General features: G+C 38.7%; 1 protein-coding gene and 1 pseudogene across 1 annotated transcript in view; both read right to left on the reverse strand.

Moving 5' to 3' along the window:
- The window catches only part of LOC142450562 (ATP synthase F(0) complex subunit C2, mitochondrial pseudogene), a 44,466-nt pseudogene extending 43,895 nt beyond the window's left edge, over positions 1-571 (reverse strand).
- ARID2 (AT-rich interaction domain 2) overlaps positions 1-26,845 on the reverse strand; it is a 184,035-nt gene that overhangs the window by 145,927 nt on the left and 11,263 nt on the right. The window lies entirely within an intron of this gene.

Consider the following 26,845-nt stretch of genomic DNA (forward strand, 5'->3'; position numbering starts at 1 on the left):
ACTTTTGTGTAGTCAGTCCCCCTGAGAGGGGGTTATATGTATATCATTGTGATTGGTTTCCCTTTCTCCCACCTTCCCCTTCTCCTCCTGCTGTCCCTAATCTTATTTATTGGCCCTGAGGGGTTTATCTGTCCTGGATTTCCTGTGTTTCCAGCTCTTTATCTGTATCACTGTAAATTCTCTGGTCTAGCCGGACTTGTAAAGTGAAATTGGGGTCATGATAGTTGGGGGGCAGAAGCATGAAAGAACTAGAGGAGAGTTGTATTTCATCAGTGCTATACTGTACCCTAACTAGCTCCTCTCTTCCTTGTGACTCTCCTGTATGGGGATTTCCAATTGTTTACAGATGGGCTTTGGGTCTCCACTTTGTACTCCCCGTCAGTCATATTGATATGATTTTTTGTTCTGGCTCTTTGATGCCTGATACCTAATCCCATCGACACCTTGTAGTCACACAGGCTTGTTTCATGTGGGCTTTGTTGCTTCTAAGCTTGTTTACCTTCAAGACGTTAATACCCCAGACGCTAGCTACATCTTTTAGTAGTCGGGCACCATCAGCTTTCTTCATCATATTTGCTTATTCAGGGATGCATTTGGCCTTCAGAGATGCATCGTGTTGGTAAGGTGAGCATCACAGAATGGCAGATTATTAGTACAAAGTATTCTTGCGTTGAGTGAGTACTTGAGTAGAGGCCCAATGTCTGTCTGCTAGAAAGGCAAAAAATTTAAAGGCTGATCTTATGTTGGTGATTAAGTGAAACGAATACTCATACTTTCCTGACAGAACTGTAAAATGATACAAGCCCCTTGAAAAATTTTACAAATTCTTAAAAAGTTAAACATGTACCAGCCATATATACTATCCAGTCATTTCCTCCTATTAAGAAAAATGAAAGTAAAGGCCCAATTGAAAGATGTGTTTATAAGTGTTCACAGTGTTTTTATTTGTAATTAATGAAAACTAAAAATAATTCAATTATTTATAAAAAGATTAATGGATAATATATGGCAAAGTTGTCAATTTTCACTTTCTACATATTCAGTTTATTGCACAGTGATTATATCTCAAAGCAGTTTTAAAAAGCTTCCTGTAAAAATAATTAAAAACACAAGCTATGACTAATAATGAGAATAACGATACCAGGAGGATAAGGGGAAGGTAGGGGGAGAAAGAGGGAACCAATCACAATGATCTACATATAACACCCTCCCAGGGGGACAAACTACAGAAAAGTGGATGAAGGGTGTCATCGGTAAGTGTAAAACATGGGAAAAAATATTTACAAATTATCAAAGGTTCATGAGAGAGGGGAAAATGAGCTGATACCAAGGACTCGAGTAGGAAAAAAATGTTTTGAAAATGATGATGGCAACAAATTAAAAAATGTGCTTGATACAATCGATGGATTGTGATGAGCTCCCCCCAAAATGATTAAAACACACACAAGCTATAGCTTGTGAAAAAATATTTCTAAACCATGAAGGGATTCAAAAGTTTGCAGAAAGTGAAATTACAAAATAATGAAAATTTTTCACAAATTCAAATATAATGGAATTTCCTGCTGAACTTTTTGAAGGACTAAATAGCCGCTCTTTGTGGTTAAGCTCCAAGAACTAAATTACTAGTTCAGTTTTATGTGAAAATGAAGGATGACTATATCATTATATAAGCGTTGAATTTTATCATTACATAATAGCCAGATAACTGATCATCAGAGCCCAGCCAATTTGAACCCTTTTCTTACCCAGTAGAGCATTACTCTCACCTGGATTTTGTCATTGCCCCAAATGGGTTCGTAATGCGCAAAATTTCATATAGTTATTTCACTACTCTTTTAAATGGGAAGTGTCAGCTAATGAGATAGTTGATAAGTGAAGAAAAGATATAATTAGAAAACAATCAAGTGAAAAACACTCTTAAAAAAAAGTTCTACCTCATTAGTCACTGTTTGCCAGGGAGTCCATTCCAATCCATAGAAACCCTACAGAACAGGGCAGAAATGCTCCATAGGGTTTTCTAGACTATAATCTCCACAGAAACAGACTGATAGGTCTTTTCTCCCACACGGTGGTTGGTAGGTTCAGATGACTGTAGATCTTTTGGTTAGTGGACAATATTGTCTTAATTAGTGTTCACTGTTTTACCTCTCTAATATCCACTGCAATAGCTACATACACCTCCCAGACAAAATTCATGATTGAGGGGTTTAATTAAGGAAATCAACAAGCTTTAGTAATGCCAGTGAAAAATGCTCAGGGTTGAGTTGTTTATTAAGACGTGTTACAAAGTTCTGTCAAGTCTGCTAATAAACACCCAAAGGGCAAAACACTGCTATCAGCCTCAACCTGAGGGCATTCAGCTTAAGCTCCAAGGATCAGCAAACCCAACTCCCTGAATTATGTGCCCAAAGGCACACTCCATAATTAATCCTCAGCTTGAAGGGACTCCGTTCTATCACTCTGTCCTTGCTCTGGCTCCTCGTTCTGCTGGTGCTCCTCTAATGTTGTAGCTGTCTTCTGAATCCACGGAAGGTCACTGAACAGGGATCTTAGGTTCAGAAAGTAGTCTCCATTCCAGGCTCTTGCTGGTAATAAGATCCCTCCTCCTGCATCTTGGAGGGTTCAGTTTATACACAGCAGCATTGCACTCCAGGGAATCCAATTTCAAGTTACTCACAGGTGATTCTCGTGAGTCTCTACCCCACTCTTGCCCCCAGTTTCTTACAGCCCCATGCAGGGAAAAGTCATTGGGTGGGAGTTAGAGACTTTGGCTAAAAGAGCCACATTACATAATCCACTGCCTCGAGAGTCACTGACCTACTAGGGAAATATAAACAACAACAACAAAAGACTAGAGATTGCTATACACCTTTCAGAATGGCTAAAATGAAAACAAAACTGACAGTACCAAGTGTATACAAGAATAAGGGCAACAGGTATGGTAACATCTGGAGCTAAATACAAAAGTACAACATGTTCTAGGAATTCCAGTCCTAGTTACTTACCCAAGTAAAAATTTTCATATAAAAACTTTGTGAGCACTTAACAGTAATTATTTTTTGCTATAACACTGAAATTTATGTCAATGATATTTGAAAGGGTCACCCAAAGTGAACATATTTCAGAGCTTCCAGACTAAGAACAGACTGTGAAAATGGGATGGGCTGTCCACTTCAGAGGCATTAACCACTGAATACTATAGATGGTGCGGTCATTACATAATTTCGTGGTTAACTTGAAGTGTAGGGATGGAGTCTAGCCTGTGAATCAGGTCACAGCCTACTGATGCCTCCTTGTAGGTGTGACCTCCTCATAAGTAGGGTCCTGGGAACCCTCACCCCTCTCTACCTTCACCTTCACGTCGTCTAGCCACACTGAGACCTGCGCCAGTCCTGTGATGCTTCCACTGCCATTTGATCCATAAGACTTTTCACCCACCGGCCAGCCTGTGATCTTCCTACATTTTGCATCATCAATAGTGGCTGCCTAAGTCGAAGAGGGATGTATGGATATTATCGGACTTATGGAGTTGATCTGTACTGGGCTGAAATGTTTTCCTGATAGATAACTACTTCTTAATATTAAGCTCTCTTACACATATCAGTGTCACTGGATTTGTTTCCCTAGCCTAACACAAGATGGCATCAACACACTGTCAGTTACTAAAAGCAAATGAACAGAAGCAGAACACGTAAGAGACGGTGCCAGAAGATGAGCCCCTCGAGTCAGAAGGCACTCAAAATATGACTCGGCATCAACTGCCTTCTCAAAGTAGAGTCAACCACAATGGCATGGACAGAGTAAAACCTACAGGACTTTCCTTTGCTGATAGGGAACAACTCAAAATGAGAAGCAACAGTGGCAGAAATTTATCAATAATTAGAACTTGGAATGTAAGGTGTGACTCTAGGAAAATTAAGTTAAAATGAAATAGAACACATAAAGCTCAATATTCTAGGGGTACTGAGCTGAAATGGACTGGTATTGCCATTTTGAATCAGAAAATCACATGGTGTACTATGCTGAGAATGACACATTCAAGATAAATGGCATTACATTCCTCATCAAAAGGGACATTTCAAGATCTATCATGAAGTACAAAGGTTGTCTGTGAACCAAGCACAAAAGGACAAGTACAACGTGAGTCTGCTGAAGTAAGCTTAAAAATATATATATATCAAAGGGGTATAGGGAAAAAGTTACTGTATACAAACATTCCTGGGGTGAGGACCACATAGTATGGCAGGGGCCAAACTAAAAAAGGAGGGGGGTGGGTGGGAAGGAAAACAAATAAAAAAGAAAAGGGGAGCAGGGGCACAGGGCACTAACCCACTCAAGGGGAAAGTAATGACCAGACTTCAACCCAGTGCTCTAAGATATGAATGCAACATGCCGGCATGGAGTAGGGAACCAGTGGAGTGGTCTGAGGGGCTGGCCCCAATCCCAACTACGTGGACATCTGCCTCCCTCATCCTGAAGAATTTATTTCACAGGACAGCACTGGATCAGCAGCTCTGGGAGAAGGGCATGTCTGATCAGAACACAAGGGAGCAAATACAGGGGTAAGAAGAGAGAGTGGAGCACATCCTGGTCCACCAAGACTTGAGGATGATATTCCCACTCAGAGCAGCAAATCCACAGAAAACAACACATAGCCGGCCCCACTATGAGACACAACCATCTCTCACTGACCCATAGGCCTACAGGGGCAACACTGAAGACACAGTGTGGGAATTCCGCCCAATCTGATCCTACCACACCAGGCAAGACACAAAGGGCATGGACCAGAACAGCAAGGGGAACAGAACAACGAAGTCCCCAAGGAATACCAAAAATATACTTTGGGGCCAGGGCTTGGTGCCCCATCAGACTTGACAAGAAAACATTCCTAAAGGCCAACAAACAGTCCTTGAACTAACCTCAAGCTTTTCTTTTTTGTTGTTGTTGTGTTTTTTGTTGTTGACTGTTTTGTCATTGGCTTTTTGTTGTTGTTGTTTTCTTTTCTATGGTTGCTTGGTTTTGCTCTGTCTTTTTTTGTGCATGTTATTATTTCTGCAGGTCTGTCTAAATAAGATAGGCTGGATGACCAATCTGAAGGAGAAAACAACGGGACCAAAAGTTCTGGGGGGACATGGGAGAGGTGGAGGTGGAGGAAAAGGAAGTGGTGTTAACAAACCCAGGGACAGGGGAACAACAAGTGATCTAAATCGGTGGTGAGGAGGGTACAGAAGGTCTGGTAGGGCATGACCAAGGATTAATGTAACTTAGAGGAATTACTGAAACCCAAATGAAGGCTGAGCATGCTAGTGGGACAGAGGAAAGTAAAAGGAAATAAAGGGAAGGATTAGGAGGCAAAGGACATTTATAGAGGTCTAAATAAAGGCATGTTCATATATTCATATAAGAGGATATGGAAATAGAGCTATGTGCATATATTTATAGGTTTAGTATTAAGGTAGCAGATGGACATTCACTCAAGTACTCCCTCAATGCAAGAACACTTTCTTCTATTAAACTGGCATCCCATGATGCTCACCTTCTCGACAGGATCGCTGAAGGCAAAGCGGGTGCATAATCAAATGTGGTGAAGAAAGCTGATGGTGGCCAGATATCAAAAGATATAGTGTCTGGGGTCTTAAAGGCTAGCCCACAAGGAAGAAGCACACCAGCCTGTGTGATCACGAGGTGTCGAAGGGATCAGGTATCAGATATCAAGGAACAAAAAATCTTATCATTATGAATCAGGAGGAGTGCAGATTGGGGACCCAAAGCCCATCGGTGGGCAACTGGATATCCACTTACAGAAAGGTCGAAAGGAGGAGATGAGCCAGCCAGACGAGTCAGCAATGATGAAACAAACAACTTTCCTCTAGTTCCTAAATGCTTCCTCCCCCTCTACCCCCTCCCCACTATCATGATCCCAACTCTACCTTACAAATCTAGCTGGACCAGATGCAAAGTGGTACAGATAGGAACTGGAAACACAGGGAATCCAGGGCCGATGATCCCTTCAGGACCAGGGGTGGGAGTTGCGATGCCGGGAGGGTGGAGGGAGGGTGAGGTAGAATTAGGGAACCAATTACAAGGATCTACATATAACCTCCTCCCTGGAGGACGCACAACAGAAAAGTGGGTGAAGGGAGACATTGGACAGTGTAAGATATGACAAAATAATTTATAAATTATCAAGGGCTCATGAGGGAGGGGGAAGCGGGGAGGGAGAAGTAAAAATGAGCTGATGCCAGGGGCTTAAATGGAGAGTAAATGTTTTGAGAATGATGAGGGCAATGAATGTATAAAAGTGCTTTACACAACTGACATACGTATGGATTGTGATGAGTTGTATGAGCCCTTAATAATTTTTTTAAAAGTTGTCTGTGAGAGGGTAGTGTCTATCCTCTAAGAGGAAATCAAATCAATACAGCTACTATTCAAGTATATACACTAACCACTATTGCTAGTGGTGAAGAAACGGAAGAATTTCCCAAAATCTTCACTTTGAAATTGATCAAACATTCAACCAAGACTCATTGATAATTGGGGAACTGGAATGAATGCAAAAGCTGAAAACAATGGGGAAGGAACCAAACCCAACCTACTGTAGTTGAGTCCATGCTGACTCACATTGACACCATTGGACCAGTCTTCTAAGTGTAAGTAACTCTTTATGGAGCAGAAAGCCCATCTTTCTCCTGCAGAGCAGCTGGTGGTTTCAAACTGCTAATCTTGAAATTAGTGACACAAGGGTGGCTCCTTAAAAAGAAGGGACCAAAACTCCAAAACCAAACCCACTGCCATCTCAGTTAATGTCAACTCATAGTGACCCTGCAGGGCAGGGTAGAACTGCCAGTGGGACTGTCCAAAACTGTAACGTTTTACTGGAGTAGAAAGCCCCATTTTTCTCCAATAGAATAGCTGGAGGTTTTGAACTGCTAACCTAGAGATTGCAGCCCAACACATAACCACCGTGCCACTGGGAACAGTAGTTGTTAAATATGGTCTAGGTCAGTGGTTCTCAACCTTCTTAATGCTGTAACCCTTTAATGCAGTTCCTCATGTTCTGGTGACCCCCAACCATAAAATTATTTTTGTTGCTACTTCATAACTGTAATTTTGCTACTGTTATGAACCGGGTGACCCCTGTGATAAAGTTGTTCAACCCCCCAAAGAGTTGCGACCCACAGTTTGAGAAACGCTGGTCTAGGTGACATAAAGAGTTGGAGATCTCACAACAGAACTTTGGAAGATCAGCAACTTCTTCAACGCAAATACCTTTTAAACAGCACATCCTACAGACACAAGATACAGAAATCAAAATGAATATATCTGTGGGAAGAGACGATGCAGAAACTTAATTATCAGCAGCTGAAACCAGGCTAGGGGCTGACTATGGAACAGACCATCAATTGCTTATATGGAAGTTCAGGCTGAAGCTGAAGAAAATGAAAACTAGTCCAGGAGTGCCAAAATACGACCTGGACTGTATCCCACCTGCATTTTGAGAACAGCTCAAGAAGAGATTTGACACCTTGGACATTAAAGATAGAAGACCTGGTGAGCTGTTAGACTTCATCAAGAACATTATCCATAAAGCAAGCAAAAGTCATTAAAACGACAGGAAAAAAAGAAAAGATCAAAGCAGATGTCAGAAAAGACTCTGAAATTTGCTCTTAATAGTAGAGCAACTAGGGCAAATGGAAGAAATGATGAAGTTTAAGAGATGAATCAAAAATTTCAAAAAGTAGCTCGAGAAGGAAAGTAAAATGTAACGAAACGTGAAAAGGTCTAGACTTAAAACAGCAAAAAGGAAGATTCTACGGGCAACAGAAATATGCAGGAGGCATCAAAAGAAGAATGCAGCCAACATGCCCAAAGAACTAGTGGACACTCAGCCATCTCAGGAGGTAACATGTAAGCCAGGACCAAAGGCAGCGAATGGAGTGCCCAAGTTGTATGGAAAGAATCAGGCAAAAACAAGACTCTGGGAATTGACGGAATACCAACGGAAATGTCTCAAGAAGTGGATGAAGCAATGGAAGCACTTATTTGTTTATGCCATAAAACTTGGAAGACAACTAGTTTGCCAACTGATTGGAAGAGATTCTTATTTGTACCCATTACAAAGAAAGGTGACCTAACAAAATGCTTTAACTATAGAACAGCATCACTGATATCACACGCAAGTAAAATTTTGCTTAAGATCATCTAACAGTTGCACTAGTACATTGACAGAGAGTTGCCAGAGATTCAAGCCCAATTCAGAAGAGGAAGTCAGATGAATCTTGGCTGAAAGCAGACAGTACCAGAAAAATGTTTACTTGTGTTTTACTGACTATGCAAAGGTGTTTGACTTTGTGGATCATAACAAATTATGGTTAGTCTTGAGGAAAATAGAAATTGAAGAATACTTTATTGTGCTCTTTTGGAACCTGTACATGGATCAAGAAAGAGAATAAGGCAAAACTGCAAGGTTTAAAATCAGAAAAGATGTCTGTTGGGGTTAAATCCTCTCATCATACTTATTCAATCTGTATGCTGAGCAAATCATCAGGGAAGCAGGACTACATGAAAAAAAGTGAGGTCATATGCAGGGAACAAAATGTTGCTTGCTGTAAGTTTGAAAGGCTTGAAGCACGTGCTGATTGAAGATCATGGATTGCAGCATTCACAGTATGGATTACAACTCAATGTAAAGACAACCAAAAGTCTGGATCAATAGGCAACATCATTAAAAAAATGGAGACAAGGTTGAAGTTGTTAAGCATTTCATCCTGCTGGGATCCACAATCAATGATCATGGAAGCAGTAGTCAAGATATCAAAGGACGCATTGTAAATCTGCTGCAGCATGCCTCTTTAATGTGTTGGAAAAGCAAGGTTGGTACTTTGAGAACTAAGTAGTGCATTTTCAATTGCCTCCTGTGTTTGTTGAAGTTGGACAATGAATAAGGTATAATAAAGGAAAATAGCTGCATTGAACTATGGTGTTGGGGAAGAATACTTACAAGTACCACACACTGCCAAAAGAACAAACCAATAGGTACGTCTTGAAAGAAACAGCCCAGAATACTCAAGAGGCAAGGATGGCGAGACTTTGTCTGAAGTACTTTGGACTTATCATCATGAAAGACCAGTCGCTGGAGAAGGAAATTCTACTTGGTAAACTGGAGGGGCAGTTAAAAAGAGGAAGACCCTCGAGGAGATGGATCGACACAGTGACTGCATCAATGGGGTGAAACATAAAAACCACTGTGAGAATGGTGTAGGGCCTAGTGCTATTTCCTTCTGTTGTACGTAGAGTATGTATTAGCTGGAACCAACTAGAAGGAACTTAACAACAATAATAACTATATATCCATACAATAGATTATGATTTGGCAAAAAAAACAATAACAACAAACAAGCCCAAAGAAACAAAAACACTACTGATACAGAAACATGCATGAATCTCAAATGCACTGTTTTAAGTGAAAGGAGCATGGTTGAATGGGCAGCACATTGTATTGTTTCTGTTAAATAATGTTTTAAAAAAGACAAATCTTTAAGACATAAAACAGATAAGTGGTAACCAGAGCAAATGGTTGTGGATATGCTTCCTAAAAGGAAAACAACAGGAGCGACTGTTCCGGGGTAACATGGGAGGGAGGGGAAAGGAAGCGGGTGTTAACACCAGACACAAGGGAACAACAAGTGACCCAAAATCTATGGCAAGGAGCATGTAAGAGGCCTGGTAGGGCTTGATCAAGGGCAATGTAACCGAGAGAAATTACTGAAACCTAAATGAAGGCTGAGCATGCTAGTGGGACAGAGGAAAGTAAAAGGAAATAAAGGGAAAGGGCATTTATAGAAGTCTAAATACAAGCATATACATATGTAAATATATTTATATGTGAGGATGGGGAAATAGATCTATGTGCATATATTTATAGGTTTAGTATTAAGGTAGCAGATGGACATTGGGCTTCAACTCAAGTACTCCAATGCTAGAACACTTTGTTCTATTAAACTGGCATTCCATGATGCTCACTTTCCTGACATGATTGCAGAAGACAAAGCAGTGCATAAGCATATGTGGTGAAGAAAGCTGATGGAGTCTGGATATCAAAAGACATAGCGCCTGGGATCTTACAGGCTTGAAGATACACAAGTGGCCATCTAGCTGAGAAGCAACAAAGCCCACGTGGAAGCAGCACACCAGCTTGTGTGATCACGAGGTGTCGATGGGATCAAGTATCAGCATCAAAGAACAAAAAAAATCATATGATTGTGAATGAAGGGGAGTGCGGAGTGGAGACCCAAAGCCCATCTGTAGACAACTGGACATCCCCTTTACAGAAGGGTCATGGGGAGGAGACGAGCCAGTCAGGGTGCAGTATAGCATTCATGAAATGTATATACAACTTTCCTCTAGTTCTGTAATGCTTTCTCCCCCCCACTATCATGATCTCAATTCTACCTTAAATATCTGGGTAGAGTATAGCCTGCATAGTGGTGCAGATCAGATCAGAGCTGGAAACACAGGGAATCCAGGACAGATGAACCCCTCAGGACCAATAATGAGAGTAGCAATGCCAGGAGAGTAAGGGGAAGGTGGGGAACCGATCACAAGGATCTACATATAACCCCCTCCCTGGGAGACGGACAACTGAAAAGTGGGTGAGGGGAGACATCAGACAGTGTAAGACATGACAAAATAATAATTTATAAATTATCAAAGGTTCATGAGGGAGGGGGCAGAGAGGGAGGGGGAAAATGAGGAGCTGATACCAAGGGCTCAAGTAGAAAGCAAATGTTTAGAGAATGAGGATGGCAACAATTGTACAAATGTGCTTGACACAATGAATGGATGGATGGATGGATTGTGACAAGAGTTGTACGAGCCCCCAATAAAACGATTTTAAAAAGAGAAAAAAGAAAAAAGGAAGCACAGGGATATTTTTGAAGTTTGATGGAATCTTTCTATATCTTCATTGTGATAATTATATACACTGTTTACAGTTTTCACAACTATACAATGAAAAGCATGAACTTTACTGTATATAAATTATAACTGAATGATTTTTCACCTTTTTTTCTATTTTCACATAAGTGCAAATCACACAGTAAACAACTTTTCCTTGAGTCTATTTGTAATTTTATATAAATATTAAATATACAATGGCTGCACCAGTGAATTGAAACACAGTGATTGTAAAAATGGCACAAGGCTAGGCAGTACATGCTCTGATTTACACAGGATCACTATGATTCAGAACTGACTGGATGATACCTAATAAAAACAATAAATATTGAATACTTTTGAGAATTAAATAAATTACATATAGTAATCCCCAAATATATCTTTAAACAAACAACAGGAGCCACAAGTAGGAGAAATGCCAAAAACCGTTTAGCTCAGAGTACACCCAACTAAATTCACCCTCTACATTCACCAGCATCTCAGAATTATAAAGTACACTCAAATACTTATTCACATAGTTTGGTTCCAAAGATGAAGTTATTATGTGAAAACCAGCATTATGCAAAATGGAGGATCATTGCATCATCAGCAATGTTCCTTACAACTGCATTCAAAAGTACTCGTTTGAATAAACCACTAAAAAGTATAGACAACCTGATTTTACTTTGTTTCGTTCTCTCTCTCTCTACACACACACACACACACACGCACACACGCGCACACACACACACCAGCGTGCCTCAAAAATGTGTGGAAAAATTCCATTATCTTTAAATTTAATTTGTAAAGAATTTCTTGAAGCCACTATCTATCATGTATACATCAAAATGTACAAGCATATTCATATATGTGTGTGTTTATATGATACTATCATCTTTGATCAAGATTGAAGTTTCAAAATACTGTGTACGGTGTGATTTCTGTGGAAGCATACTGTAATATCTTGATGGCTTATTATATAATCAGGCTTTATGAATTCTTTGTGAAAGTTCAAAGTCTACATTTCCCAGCCTCCCTTGTATGACCAGGTTCTGTTAAAAAAAAGAAAAGAAAAGGCTGAAAGAGTCTTAGTTCCTAACTACACAGAGCTACTGAGCTGCTGGACTACTGATGTTTGGGCTGCTATCTGAGAGAAAAACAAACTTATTCCATGTTTGACCATGCTCTTTTCATCTTTTAAACGGCAATGAAACCATTGTCCTAATACAGTTTTTATCCTATAGAATATTAGAAAGCATGTGACTAAATCTATCCTGGTTTAATAAAATGTCCTCAATGTTTATCTTCTATGTTAATAATTTTCTAATACAAAAGTTTGTGGAAAATTGCAATAAAAAGGTAATGGAATTTTTCTAAACGTTGTCCCCTATACATGCCCAATTATTTATCTTTTACAGTTTTTTCTCTCAAGAACAGCATATGTAGTATGAAGAAAGACATTATATGTGTTTTCTGTTTACTTGGATTTCAAAGAAAAATCTTTATGCTGCCTCGAAGGGTCATTTTGACAGTTTAAAGTTACTTGTAAGGAATTCATAAATGATAGTAAGAATGACCGTTTTACCTTTGTACATAATAGAATTAATTAAAAAATAGTGCAGACAACTTAAAATATTGGATAGCCTGGCTAATGGATAAAGCTATCCTGGCTATGCCACTGGTTCAAGAATGAAAGATAATCCAACCGTTTTCTGGGCTAATTGAAATGGTTTTTCAAATTGAGGGCACATGACAAAAGTCAGATGAATTTACACTAAAGTGTTAAAGCTAATCCTAATAATTCTCCATATGAAACTTTTGCTAATTCACTAATCAGGGTTCAAAAGAACCTTCAAACTTAAAAGATTCCTCACAAGGAAATTACTCTCTGCCTTAGTAAACATTAAAAATTAGTTTGACTCTCCTACTGCATTTTGTCAAGTCCCTTAAAATTTGGCTTCTTTTTTTTTCTTGGCCAAATCATTCGGGACCTGGAGAACACTTACCTCACTAAGGTAAGCATTTTCAAGACAATCTCAGATGGGCCCATTTTACCTGGCAGCAGTTTGTTTTCTGAGAGCAATGTTTCCTATATTGCTACAGCCCTGTGAATGTATGAGTCATGTAGATTGGGGTTGGTGAGACTAGGGATAACAAAGGATGGAACAATGTGTTGTGTTTTGAAATTTGGAAAGCCAGATGACACATTGTACATATATTAAGTTTGAGATGGGATGGGGGTGAGAAGAGCCATATGCCATTCATGCCGGCAGTGCAGTTGAAAAGAGATTTTGCTATTTCATTAGGAATTAAAACCCCTTTCCCTTGCCATAATGATGTGGAGATAAGAATGGATTGAGTTTTCCTCCTAAATACAGGCTGGTTCATCACTGTATGGTTGAATCTTCTACAAACATATTTCCGAACATGCTTTGAATATCATGGTGAGAGTTCTGTATTTTATCCATTTTCTAACCTTCTCCACCTTTACAGGCAAAAGCAAATCCATGCCTTGGATATTAAGGTAGAGAAGCTTATGAAAAATTAATCACTTTATTCCAAATGCTGATTATCATTTGAGAGAATACCAGTCCTCTCTTTATTTGTAATGGGAAAGATGTTCAGTTATATGTTTCTTCACACATTCATTGGAGTTAGGTGCAGGCAAGCTCTACTAGCCCTAACCTTGATGAGGAACTGGGCAGAGCAAGTGGTTTGCAGTTCACAGAGAATGAAAATGTTGGCGGGGCAGTACATCTTCCTCCTGTGAGTAATACATACAATGGAATACTATGCATCTCTAAATAATAATGAAATTGTCAAACACATCAGGACAAGGATGGGCTTGGAAATTATTCTGAGCAAAATTAGTTAATCACATAAAGACAAATATTTCATCAGACCAGTTATAAAAAAGGTTTTCATACCAAAAGAAACATGGTTGAGGGAGGGGGTTATTTGTTTTGTTTTAAGATTACAGTCAAGAAGTCCCTTATGGTACAATTATAGTCTTTAACACAATGGTTCACCATGAGTCAGGAGCCAATATACCAGCATCTAACAGATATTTGGTGACCACATTTCAAAAAACACAAACTGTAGAGTTGTCCAAATCAAACCAAATCCATTTAATGCCCAAGCAAGCAAGGTTCTAGTCTTATCAGGAAAATAATTTTAACAAGACTTGATGCTGAGCACATCCTACATATCTACAGGTGTGTTTTATACTTCTTTTCCTTAACTGCACCGACTAGTCATACAAACTTACATCCAGGCATACCCAAGGTTATATGCATACATGCATATATGATCAGTTCTGCCTGTTTTATCATGTGTATACATGAGAGGGCTTCAAAGAATCTCGTGGAAAAAAATTGCATTACCTTTCAATTTCATTTTTCCAAACTGTCTGAGCCTATTCAAATAGTCAACCTCTACTAACCTGCCCTAAGGGGCCCTGGTGGTGCTGTGGATTTGGCACTGAGCTGCTAACCACAAAGTTCACCATTGAAACCCACCAGTTGCTCCACATGAGTCAGACGCAGCTGTCTGCTTCCATAAAGATTCAGTCTCAGGAACCCTAAGGAACAGTTTACTCTGAGCCCAAACTGACCCCGTGGCAATGGGTTTGTTTTCGATTTTATTGACAGTCCTGAGTGGCAAAGCACAATGTCAGCAATTCATAATCACTAGCCACCCTATAGGAAGGAGAAAGATGAGGCTGTAAAGATTTACAATCTCAAAAACTCTATGTATCAGTTCTACTCTACCTTCTAGAGCAGTGGTTCTCAGCCTTCCTCATGCTGCCACGACCCTTTCATACAGCTCCTCATGTCCTGGTGACCCCAACCATCAAGTTATCCTTGTTTCTACTCATCACTGTCATTTTGCTACTGTTATGAATCAGGTGACCCCTGTGAAAAGATCATTCCACCCCCAAAGGGGTCGCGACTCACAGGTTGTGAACTGGCTGCCATAGTCACTAAAAGTCACAACTGACTTGAAGGCAGTAGTAGTTAGCCTGTATACTCTGTCTCATTCAGTTTCAAAAGGATAGAAGAGAAAAAGTTGGTGTATTACTTAATAAAGTGAAATGCTGAATTCTAGAGTTTGTAGAAATAAAAGTGAGCTTAGTGATAGAGTTCTAAAAAGCTCCTTCCAGCAGAGACAAAAGATAAACTGAGTTAATTCATCTATATCCAAAATTTTACCACATGACCATTTCTAGTAATGGCTGGTCTACATTCAAGTAAATAAAAGTGCAGCAACAGTTCTTTTTTTAAAAGAATCATTTTATTAGGGTCTCATACAACTCTTATCACAATCCATACATACATCAATTGTGTAAAGCACATTTGTACATTCGTTACCCTCATCATTCTCAAAACATTTGCTCTCCACCTAGGCCCCTGGCATCAGCTCATTTTCCCCCTCCCTCCTGGTTCCCACCCCCTCAGGAACCCTTGAGAATTTATAAATTATTATTTTGTCATATCTTACACTGTCCAACATCTCCCTTCACCCAGTTTTCTAATGTCCGTCCCCCAGGGAGGAGGTTATATGTAGATCCTTGTAATCGGTTCCCCCTTTCCAACCCACCATCCCTCCACCCTCCCAGTATTGCCACTCACACCACTGGTCCCTGAAGGGATCATCGGCCCTGGATTCCCTGTGTTTCCAGTTCCTATCTGTACCAGTGTCCATCCTCTGGTCTAGTCAGATTTGTAAGGTAGAATTGGGATCATGATAGTGGGGGAGGGGGAGGGTAGGAGGAAGCATTTAGGAAGTAGAGGAAAGTTGTGTGTTTCGTCATGTAGCAACAGTTCTTTATCAGATTCCCAACAACTGGCATTCTCTATCAACCCGCTCTTCTGTAAAATGACAGCTTGACAACTGGCATTTATAATGACAACCCTGAAGATACAAACAAGATGCTGAATAAAGTACATTTATGACCCCCTTATCTATTACTTTGTGAGTAGTCATTTCAATAAAATAATACCCCATTCTCTGATCAAATGAGGAAGAAGTTTTCCACTACGGCCACTACTTCACTTCGTAAATCTTAAATCTAGCCCCCCCCCACACACACAGACATCTTAAGCCCCAATATCATTTTCACCATGAGATTGTTCTATTAAAAAACAAAAGATTAAACAAAACAAACCCAAAAGACAAACCCTCTCATCATCTCATAATATTTAGGACAAAGGTCATACACCTTGACCTGATTTTCAAAATCCTTCCCTCTTTGACACTACTCTCGTGTCTACATCTTATTTTCTACCAACCATAAACCTAAAACCCCTGAAGCAGCATGCCCCAATGTACATAACTTTGTTTCCTCTTTTCTCATAACTTTTAAGTAGATATCTCATATCTAAAAAGTTCTCTATATTTTCCCCTCTATTTGAATCCAACAGACTTTCACTGCCAAAAACTCCTCTGTATCTTCATACCAAGAAATTGCCTCTATTTCTTTCAATAACCCTTTCAAGCATTCAGGCATACTTTCAATACCATATAGTAAGCAACCCAGTCCCTGTGCAACACAAGTAGTTAAAGAATGGACTACTAAAGAAAGCTTGGTGGTTCAAACGGATCCAGAGGCTTCTTGGAAGACAGACCTGGTGATGGGCTTATGAAGGTCACAGCCTTGAAAACCTGCACAGAAGTTCTATCCTGCACACTCAGAATTGCCAAGAGCAGGACCTGAATTGCCAGTGACTAACAGCAAACATGCAGTAATAAGCACTCTTAAATGTTGAGGTTATAAAGACACATAAACTCATACTCCCGCCTCTGTGGGTTCCCAGTACTCTTGAGAGACAGTATAGGATAGAGAGAGGCATAAACAGTGGAGAGTAGGAGGAGAAGAGCTTTACACCTAGCTCTTTAAGGAGATAAGAAAAGGCTTTTCAGAAAGGTAACATTTCTGTCAAGTTTCAAAAGATGTGTAGGAATATGTCAGGAGAAAACGGAAAAGGAATTCCAGGCAACGAAAGCACATGGACAGGCAGAGAGGCAAGAAAAATTTGGCATGTTTAGAAAACTATAAATAGATCAGCATGACTGAGGTTCACAGTACATTAACTAATTCTACTAACACATATTGACTGGCCATTCACCAAGCCTTAGAACTAATAAAAAAAAGTCATGATACCTGTCCTCAAAAAATATGCGAGACAACAGAAGATGAGCAAGTTAAAGTAATGAAGGACCTTGCCTTACTAAGAAATCTAAACTTTCTTCTTTAGCAACAGAGCCAAACACACTGCTGTGATGGAAATTAGCCCTTATTTTTTGCCTGACACTAACTACAAGTATGCATTGTATAACATCTATTAGGGAAACAGCCAACAGCATGGAAGTTCGCAGGGCAAGAGGGAGGGGCTTGCTTGCAAGGGCACCAGGAGGCTGGGGCACTCCTGAGAGTGGGGGAAGGGCAGAAGGCCACAGCTGTCCTTGATTCTCTCTCAGAACAGCAGGCCACAGGTCTATATGCCTGCTGGGCTAAGCTGCTGACTAAGCAATGTAGCTGGGGCCAGGGGGTGGGGAGGGAAGGTTCTGATGCTAGTCCTGGGTGGCAAGAAGAGACAATTGCAGGTGCAAGTTTGCATATGATGGATACAAAAGGAGCTTCAAAAAGTTTGTAAGAAATAGTAGAATTTTTTAAGCCCTCTGGTATATATAGCAAATATGTATATATGTAATACAGTGTTTGTATAATGTCCAAAACACATTATTTGTTTTTCACAGAACATATTGTGAACATTAAGTGATGATGCATACCTGAAAATATAATTTCATGTGTATAAAATAACTGAGGGATAAAAACAAAACAATTAAGCTAGTATTTATTCATTTGAATGCTTACTGTCATTTTACAAGTGACCTTGTTAAAGCTGCATGTTTACTTCAATATTGTTAGTTAAAAATAAATTTTTAGCAATTCTCTTAAAAAACTATTTAGAATACAGCCTGGGTATCAAGTGAAATTTGTCAAAAGTCATAACGTTCAGTATACAAAGTTATGTAGAAACTTAAGTTGTCTCCTACAGGTACACTACCTTGAATGTGTCCAATCCTGAAACCTAAGTTGAGTGAAGCCTGGTTAATACTTTAAGGAGAGAAATCTAAGATATAGATTACCTTTTAAATCAATTTTAAAATGTTAGAAAAATTAAAAGAATTAGCATTTGTAAATTACTTATTACATGCCAGGCACATTATACACTTGATATGTGCCAACTTTAAATTACCTGTCATAACAACTCCATTAGGTGTATACTTTACTATCTGCTTTTATAGATGAAACTGCGGTATAATTTGTCCAGGTTAACGAATCTAATAAAGTAGAGAAGCTCAGATTTGAACCCACACTGTCTGACTTCAGAGCCAACTCTGGACATATTATGCTCAATCTTGCTGTTACTAGACATCATCGTGTGTGTGTGTGGGGGGGCTTTTAATGAACGTATTTAATAAAACTTAATTTGTAGCGTGACTCAAAGTAACAGTAAGTTTTTTCAAAACAACGAAAGTCACTGACATAAGGGTGTGGACTCCCCGCAAGGTGGCTGCTTTAAAAGCAGCAGTCATTTAATTTGTGCCATGTTTGCTTCAGAAAAATCAGCCTTTAATATTTTATAGTCACATCTGCTGGGTGTCTTTCTAACTAAAGTGTAAGTCACTGTACTTAACACAATTAATTCAAATAGAGCAAACATCACTGAACACTTATTATGAACCAGACACTGTTGGGCACTCAATGTAGAAATGAAAGACCACACTTCCTCTTCTACTCTTTTATAGGAATCAACATTTTCGTAGGAAAGATGGATGGGGAACTTTAGGGTGGATAGTTTTAAGGTTCAATCAATGATGAAAAGTAAGAGTAAATATACCAAGATGCTGATCAAAGCCAAACATGCTGCCACCGAGTTGGTTCCAATTCACAGCGATCCTAGATGCTAACAGTGCTTAATATCGTTCCCTCATTATCCTAAGATTAACACTGTTCAACTATTCTTCCCCTTCTTTGTATAAACTGTTTACAATGAGCATAATCAACAAAAATAAAGTTTAAATTGGAAAGAAAGTATAAAAAGGTTTATTAAATCTTTCAGAGATTTTTAATTTGAAACTTTAAGGGATTTCTATACGACTACTTTTTATCACATCAAGAACTATTGGCCTGGTTGGTATCAAGTACCTCTATCTTTCACCTGGATTATTTTATTAACAGAAGGAAACCCTGGTGGCGTAGTGGTTACAAGTTGGGCTGCAATCTGAAAGGCCAACAGGTTAAAATCACCAGCCACTCCAACAGAGAAGGTCAAGACTCTCGACTCCCATAAAGAGTTTATGTCTCAGAAACTCACAGGGGGCAATCTACCCTGTCCTATACACAGGGTCGCTGTGAGTTGGCGTTGACTGGATGACAGTGAGTTTGTTTGTTTTATAATTTATACACAGCAAAATCAAAACAGAGGTCTCCAAATAATGGCGCAATGGTGCTCAAAACCCTCTGATAACTTCTATAAAAGGAAGAAACTGAAAAATTTGGGAGTAGCTCTAATCATCTCCTCCTTGTCACCTCTTCCATCACTAATGATAGCCCACTGGCTTCTTTGTTTCATGAACACACCTGCCATGCTTCTTGCCATTCACTCTCATACTACATGTTCACCTGCTTTGCAATCCTTCTTCGAAGTTTTAGAAAAGTCTTCATGCAAAGACTTTTCTGTCCATTCTGCCTAAATATCACACAAAGACTTTTCTGTCCATTCTATCTAAATAGGTAATACTCCCCTCCCATCTTGAAACAATATTCTTCTATTGGCGTCTTTTTCTCCTTGAACTACATTATTTATTTAATACACTGTTTTACTTGTTTATTACATGAGGGAGATAAGGTTTCAAAAATGTAGAAATTCCAGAAATATTTAATTTCATTTTTCCACAGACTTCTTGAAGTCCACTTGTATGTCTAATGCATAGAATAATGTCTAGTACACAGTAGGTAATCAATCACTATTCAATGACTAAAGGGCCATAAGATTGTTCATAGACTTTCCTGGTCTCTGAAAACAGAGACCGGAATCAAATTTGGACCCCACGATTTTGCAGCTGTGTGACCCTGGAAAATTAATTAGCCTCCTTTAATCTTAATTTCTTCATTTGTGAAGTGGTGATGATGGCATCAATCTTTCAGAATGGTTTTAAATATCAGAATAATTCAGGATAAGCACAGAAACTGGCAAAGACCAAATAAACGTTCAATGTTTGCAATTATAAAGCTAACGAGCATTTCTAAATCCCTAAATTCCTCTAATTTATCATACCATTTCAGAAAAATAACTGGAAAATCCTTGGATCATCACATAATTTAAAACAAAAGCAACATTACTATGGGCCAAATGTTAGCCTAGGCAAGATTCTATTCTTTGTCTCGGGTTATGAAAGAGATGGAGCATTAGCAATATCTGTTTGTACCTTTAGAAAATTTTTGTTTTTTTGGTAAGTGCTATATAAAATTGTGTAAGACACTACATTTATCACCAGATTAAATTATATTCATTCTTGGTGCTTGTTTCATAAAACTCAGACCAGAATAGCTTAGTGTAGGGTCAAATCAGTGGAATATTATATCATTAATTCGAAGATTACTTTTATAACTTTTCAATTCTTTTAGCATTTCCCAAATTAGATTTCCCATGTACTGAGAGGCCCACCATGTCCACCTGAAATTTATATGTGGCAGTGGCAGAGGCTCCTGCAATATATTAGATGTTCAATTAAGGGCTTCAAAAGTATATAAACAAACAATAAAGTCTTTGGAGCCAATCATTTATTGTATAATAAGAAAATAGATGCAGTGAATTATAGTTTGTAAAACCAAATTCTAAACCTGACACCAATACTTATTAGCAATGGTACTTAAATGGCTTTTTTCTATAAAACAAGATAACTATTTTATAGTTTATTTTTGAAAATCCAGCAAAGTTAGTATTTGTAGAAATAAGGTACTGTAAACTGTACAATAGGGCATAAAGTTTATTTTTTAAAATGAATGGATTTAAAAAGTCATAATCTCACAAATCCAATTATTTTCATGTTTTGTTTACTTCCCTCAAATCTTTGTGTTCACATTCCTCAAAAAATAAAGGTGCAATCCTGCTCATATGGGTAAATTCAGGATAGCATGTCTTTTCTAGAGCCAGAGGCCCAGGTTCAACACTAAATCCTGAACTTACTAGTTATGCGATCTTGACAAGATTCTTAAAAATCTTAGTCCTGTTTTCTCATGAGATGGTAAGAGTGGATATATCAATTGGAGGTGTAAATATGAAATGTTAATGTAAACCACTAACTACAATGGTTAGCCCATGACAAATTCAGGAAACGCTAACTAAAATAAAAACCAAAACTTGATCCTCTGCTTTTAAAAATACGTATACACCAAAAGTACACTACTACTTAAAGAATCATAAAAGGGGTCATTTATGAAGACTCTAGGATACTTTACATGATTGGTTCTTTAAATTAATTTCGCTACCATCCTTTTGTCTTGATATTTTATAATGTATAATAGAATCCCATCTATTGCTTCATACTTCCAGTAGAGGTCTCCATCTAAAAAACAATGCATCAGGCTGAAACTAAACTAGTATCTCTGGGTTATTAAAAAATAAACAGCTAAAAAAGGAGAATTAGTGGTCACTTCATCAAATATGCAAATATTAATTTTCAAACCAAAGTATATAAAATAAGGCACGTCTGTCACAGTGACTTTCCCCAGGTGACTGTTACATGTTTTACAACAGGTTCTCCAGTCACACTACTCACTTGTCTTAAACACATACATCTTTTGGATAAAAGGGAGAAGAGACAAGATTGAAGGTGACAAATTATAAACCAAAAGCAAATTTATCACCTCTACCGACCCATACCTCACAGATGGTATAATAAGTCAGTGGAATTATCTTAATGTAAAAGTGAAGGTCACATTCTAAAGTAGCTAAGAAATCTCTGACAATCTTCTAAATGTACTACTCCTTTACAAACAGACCAGAATGGCTACTGCAATAAAGGCAGTTCTCAATTGGCTTTTCCTTTTCCTTTCCATCATTCAGTGACAATTATCCCAGGCGAGTCAATTAGCTTTATGTGGGCCTGAGTTGCGCTCTCAGAAAAATAATACTTAACCTACAAGAAAACAAGGAACTAGATCACCTTCCTAAAATTCTTCCTAATCCTAAGAATGACGATGGTAAGAATTAATAATTTAGTACCCATATCCAATTGCACAATTGCAGCTAGCTACACACTTTTGATTCCTATCTTAAGAAATCTGCATTTCCAGGAAGGTGGAACAAATGATAAAGCACTCCACTGCTAACTGTAAGATTTGTGGTTTGAGTCCATCCAAAGGCATCTTGGGCAAAAGGCCTGGTTATCTACTCTGTAAAGGTCATAGCCATTAAAACCCTACGTGCAGTTCTATTCTGACATGCCGGTGAGTACAAGTATATCTGGTTAATTATTTTTAAAAAATCAGTAAGTAAAACTAATAAAAGTAGTAAAATGCTTCTGTAAGGTAGGAAGTCTCAAATAAATGTTTTTAAAAATCAGTAATTTTTCATAATCAATTAGAAGATATAATGAGAGAGAAAACCAGATAAACAGCCACAAAAATAATATACTTGAGAATAACTTAATAAGAAATGTTTAAAATCTATATAAGGAAAATCTATATAAAAGTCTTTTGGACTTTTAACAGACACAAAGATTTGAACAGATGAAGACACATCCTTTGTTCTTGAACAGAACAACTCACTATCATTAAAGTACCAGTTCTCAGAAGATCTTTTAGAAATTTAATACAATTCCCATGAAGAGACCAAGAAGCATTTTTCAACGGAAACACAAATTGATACTAACTTCCATACCAAAAAACATAAAAGAATACTCTTAAAACAAACCCTTATTTTAAGCAAAAGAACTAGAAGATGGGAAGGATGGTACCAAATATTGAACAAGCTATAAAGCCTCAATCATTAAGTTGTAGGTAGATACCATTTTTACCTCTCACCATTGGTAAGCCTTTAAAAAACATTACAGCAGAGCTGTGGAAAACGTACACTTTCACATTTCACACATTGCTGGTGGGAAAGCTCAATGGTTCTCTCCTAGACAGGGGCTTGGGCAATACTCAACAAAACTACATAAAAACCATAACGAAACACCTAGAGAGAATGAGTCAATGGGCATGGAAGTTCAAGACCACAGGTGCATAGGACAGGTAGGTCCACTGGAACACACAAAAAAACAATGCTCTACTATCCTATACTTTGGTGAGTAGCAACTATGGTCTTAAATCTTATAAGTGGCCATCTAAAATGGCAATTAGTCTCTCCTCACCTGGAGCTATTAAGAGTGAAAAAAATAATCCAGGATATAGGGCAAATAACTAATGAACCACACGACTGGTTTGTTTGTTTGCTTCATAGACTCTTTGAACCCCCAAGGCTATGGACAGCCTTCAAGTGAACCTACTCCAGGACATCAACTTTAAGACAAACAAGACAGGTCTACCCTTGAACAATTCATTCCTCAGGATCAATCAACCAAAGGAGACCTCCACAGCGGTAACAATCGGGAAGGCAGAAAGGAGCTGGAAAGGACAAATGAAATGAGGACCTCAAAGAGGAAGTGGGAAGATACTATTACATTATGGGAATTGTAACCAATGTCACAAATCAAAAGGCATATACACTGTTGAATAGAATATCCATTTGCTCTGTAAACTTTCACTCAAACTACAATAAAAGAAAATGTCTTTTATTTTTTTAAACATTTTATTAGGGATTCATACAACTCTTATCACAATCCATACACATACATCAATTGTGTACAGCACATCGTACATTCTTGGCCCTCATCATTTTCAAAGCATTTGCTCTCCACTTAAGCCCTTTGCATCAAGTCCTCTTTTTTTTCCCGCCGCCCACCCCGCTCCCCACTCCCTCAGGAGCCCTTGATAATTTATAAATCATTATTTTGTCATATCTTGCCCTGTCCGGTATCTCCCTTCACCCCCTTTTCTGTTGTCCATCCCCCAGGGAGGAGGTCACATGTAGATCCTTGTAATCAGTTCCATCTTTCCAACCCACTCACCCTCTACCCTCCCAGTATCGCCCCTCACACCCCTGGTCCTGAAGGTATTATCCGCCCTGGATTCCCTGTGCCTCCTCCAGCTCTTATCTGCACCAGTGTACATCCTCTGCTCTATCCAGACTTGCAAGGTAGAATTCGGATCATGGTAGTTGGGGGGGGGGGGGGAGAGGAAGCACTTAGGAACTGGAGGAAAGCTGTATTCTTCATCCGTGTTACATCACATCCTGACTGACTCATCTCCTCCCCTAGACCCCTCTGCGAGGGGATCTCCAGCGGCTGACAAATGGGCTTTGGGTCTCCACTCTGCACTTCCCCCTTCATTCACTATGGTAAGATTTTTTTTTCTGATGATGCCTTATCCCTGATTTATACCTGATCCCTTTGACACCTCGTGATCGCACAGGCTGGTGTGCTTGTTCCATGTGGGCTTTGTTGCTTCTGAGCTAGATGGCGGCTTGTTTACCTTCAAGCCTTTAAGACCCCACACACTATCTCTTTTGATAGCCGGGCACCATCAGCTTTCGTCACTACATTTGAATATGCACACACTTTGTCTTCAGTGATCGTGTTGGGAAGGTGAGCATCTTGGAATGCCAGGTGAAGAGAACAAAGTGCTCTTGCATTGACGGAGTGCTTGAGTAGAGACCCAATGTCCATCAGCTGCCTTAATACTAAACCTATAAATAAATATATGCACATAGATCTATTTCCCCATCCTCATATATAAATATATTTACAGATGTACATGCCTATATTTAAACCTCTATAAATGTCCTTTGCCTCCTAGTTCCTTCCTCTATTTCCTTTTACTTTCCTCTTGCCCCACTATCATGTTCAGCCTTCATTTGGGTTTCAGTAATTCCTGTTACACTGCCCTTGAGGAAGCCCTACTAGGCCTCCTACACCCTTCTTGCCATCAATTTTGGATAATTTGTTGTTCCCTTGTCCCTCGTGTTAACACCCACTTCCTTTCCCCCACCTCCCCCTCTCCTACGTTCCCCCCCACCATTGGTCCCATTGTTTTCTCCTCCATATTGCTTATTCTGCCTATCTAGATAGACCTGTAGAAATAATAAGCACAAGAACAAGACAGAGCAAAACAAAGCAACAAAAGAAAACAAAACAAGCAAAAAAACTGACAAAAAAAGAGAAAAGCCTGTAAATGGTTCAAAGTCTGTTTGTTGACCTGCAGGAGTATTTTCTGGTCATGTCTGACGGGGTTCCACACCCTGACCCCTCAGTCTACTTTTGGCATTCCCTAGGGACTTCATTGCTCTGTTCCCCTTGCTCTTCTGTTGCACACCCTTAGTGTTTCGCCTCAGTGTGGTGGGGTCAGATCGGGTGCGATTCCCGCAGTGTGTCTCCAGTGCAACTACATTTTTAAAAACCAACATTTATACATCACCTTAGTAATTTACTCTGAAGGGGTTATCTTCAACAATTTGAGATAAGTTTGTATAAGGTTAATTAGGATTGTATAAAATTAATGATTATAACATTATGTACAGTTGTCCCAGTGGTGGGATTCAGCCAGTTCACACAGAACCAATAGCCAATTGACTGTTGAGTTCAGTGAGCTGGTTGTTAAAATGGCACTTGTAATCAAAGTTCTCTCTAAGCCTAATTTCCACTCCTTACTCTTTTTTAACATTAATCTATGCAACAGCATATTCTAAGTGTCCGTAGTAACGCTCACTCTTACCCATACGTACAAAAAATTAGGTGGAACTATGCTTAAACTTGTTATACTTTGGATGAAATACATTTTTATTCCCTGGCATTTGTTACCTCAGTAAACAAACGTAACTTAAAAGAGAAAAAGTGTCAGCCAGAGGGTAACAGGATGTCACTCATTTCAGCTTTGTGTTACAACCAAATTCCCACAAAATATGAGTGAATTATGCAATTCCTGAAAGTGTTCAAAAACCTAAAAATGTCAGAACAATTGCTGTAAGTTCAGCAGAAGTGGAATGGGGTTTTTCAAAGATGTACATATGTGCAGAGAAGAGAAATGGCCTGTTTCTAATCTATCAAACACAATGACTATTGTCTACTTGGCCTAAGGAATGGGATCCTACAGTGAAAAGATGATTAAGGATCAATCACATAGCCGATGATAATCTGATAAAAGCAAAGAACATTACAAGGGAGGATGTGTATCAAATAGCGATAAAGATATACCTTAAATAACAGCTTTATTACTTTGTAGGGTTTTATTTAGTAATTTTACTAATATTTTAAAAAGCTTTTTAATAACAATCTAATTTTGTGTATATCTTCTACTGATTGGGCTTATTAAAGGCTTTTTTATACTTAAAATCATCATTAGGGCAGCGAATCAGTTGTTAAATGATTTGAATCACTGGGAATACTCTACGTGCCATTTCATAGGGGACTAGATGAATAAACTAGGTTACATAATGCAATGATAGAATACTATACAGCTGCAAACAAAGATGGGAAACATCTCTGTGAACTGATTTTCAAAATACATTGTTAACTGAAAAAAAAATCAAAGAAAACAATGCACTTTCTTTAAGAAACAGAAGCACACACATGCGGGGAGGGGGAACCAGACAATTTCAGCAACAATGTGCATAACAATTATGTGTATAAAATAAAAATCTAATAAACAAGAATAAAATTCCATTCCCATAGAAAGGGAAAGGAATGATAATTTAAAAATAATCATCTTATACCCATCATAGTAATAAATAATTCAGGC

Source organism: Tenrec ecaudatus, chromosome 6, assembly GCF_050624435.1.
Source record: "Tenrec ecaudatus isolate mTenEca1 chromosome 6, mTenEca1.hap1, whole genome shotgun sequence".
NCBI classification, from domain to species: domain Eukaryota; kingdom Metazoa; phylum Chordata; class Mammalia; order Afrosoricida; family Tenrecidae; genus Tenrec; species Tenrec ecaudatus.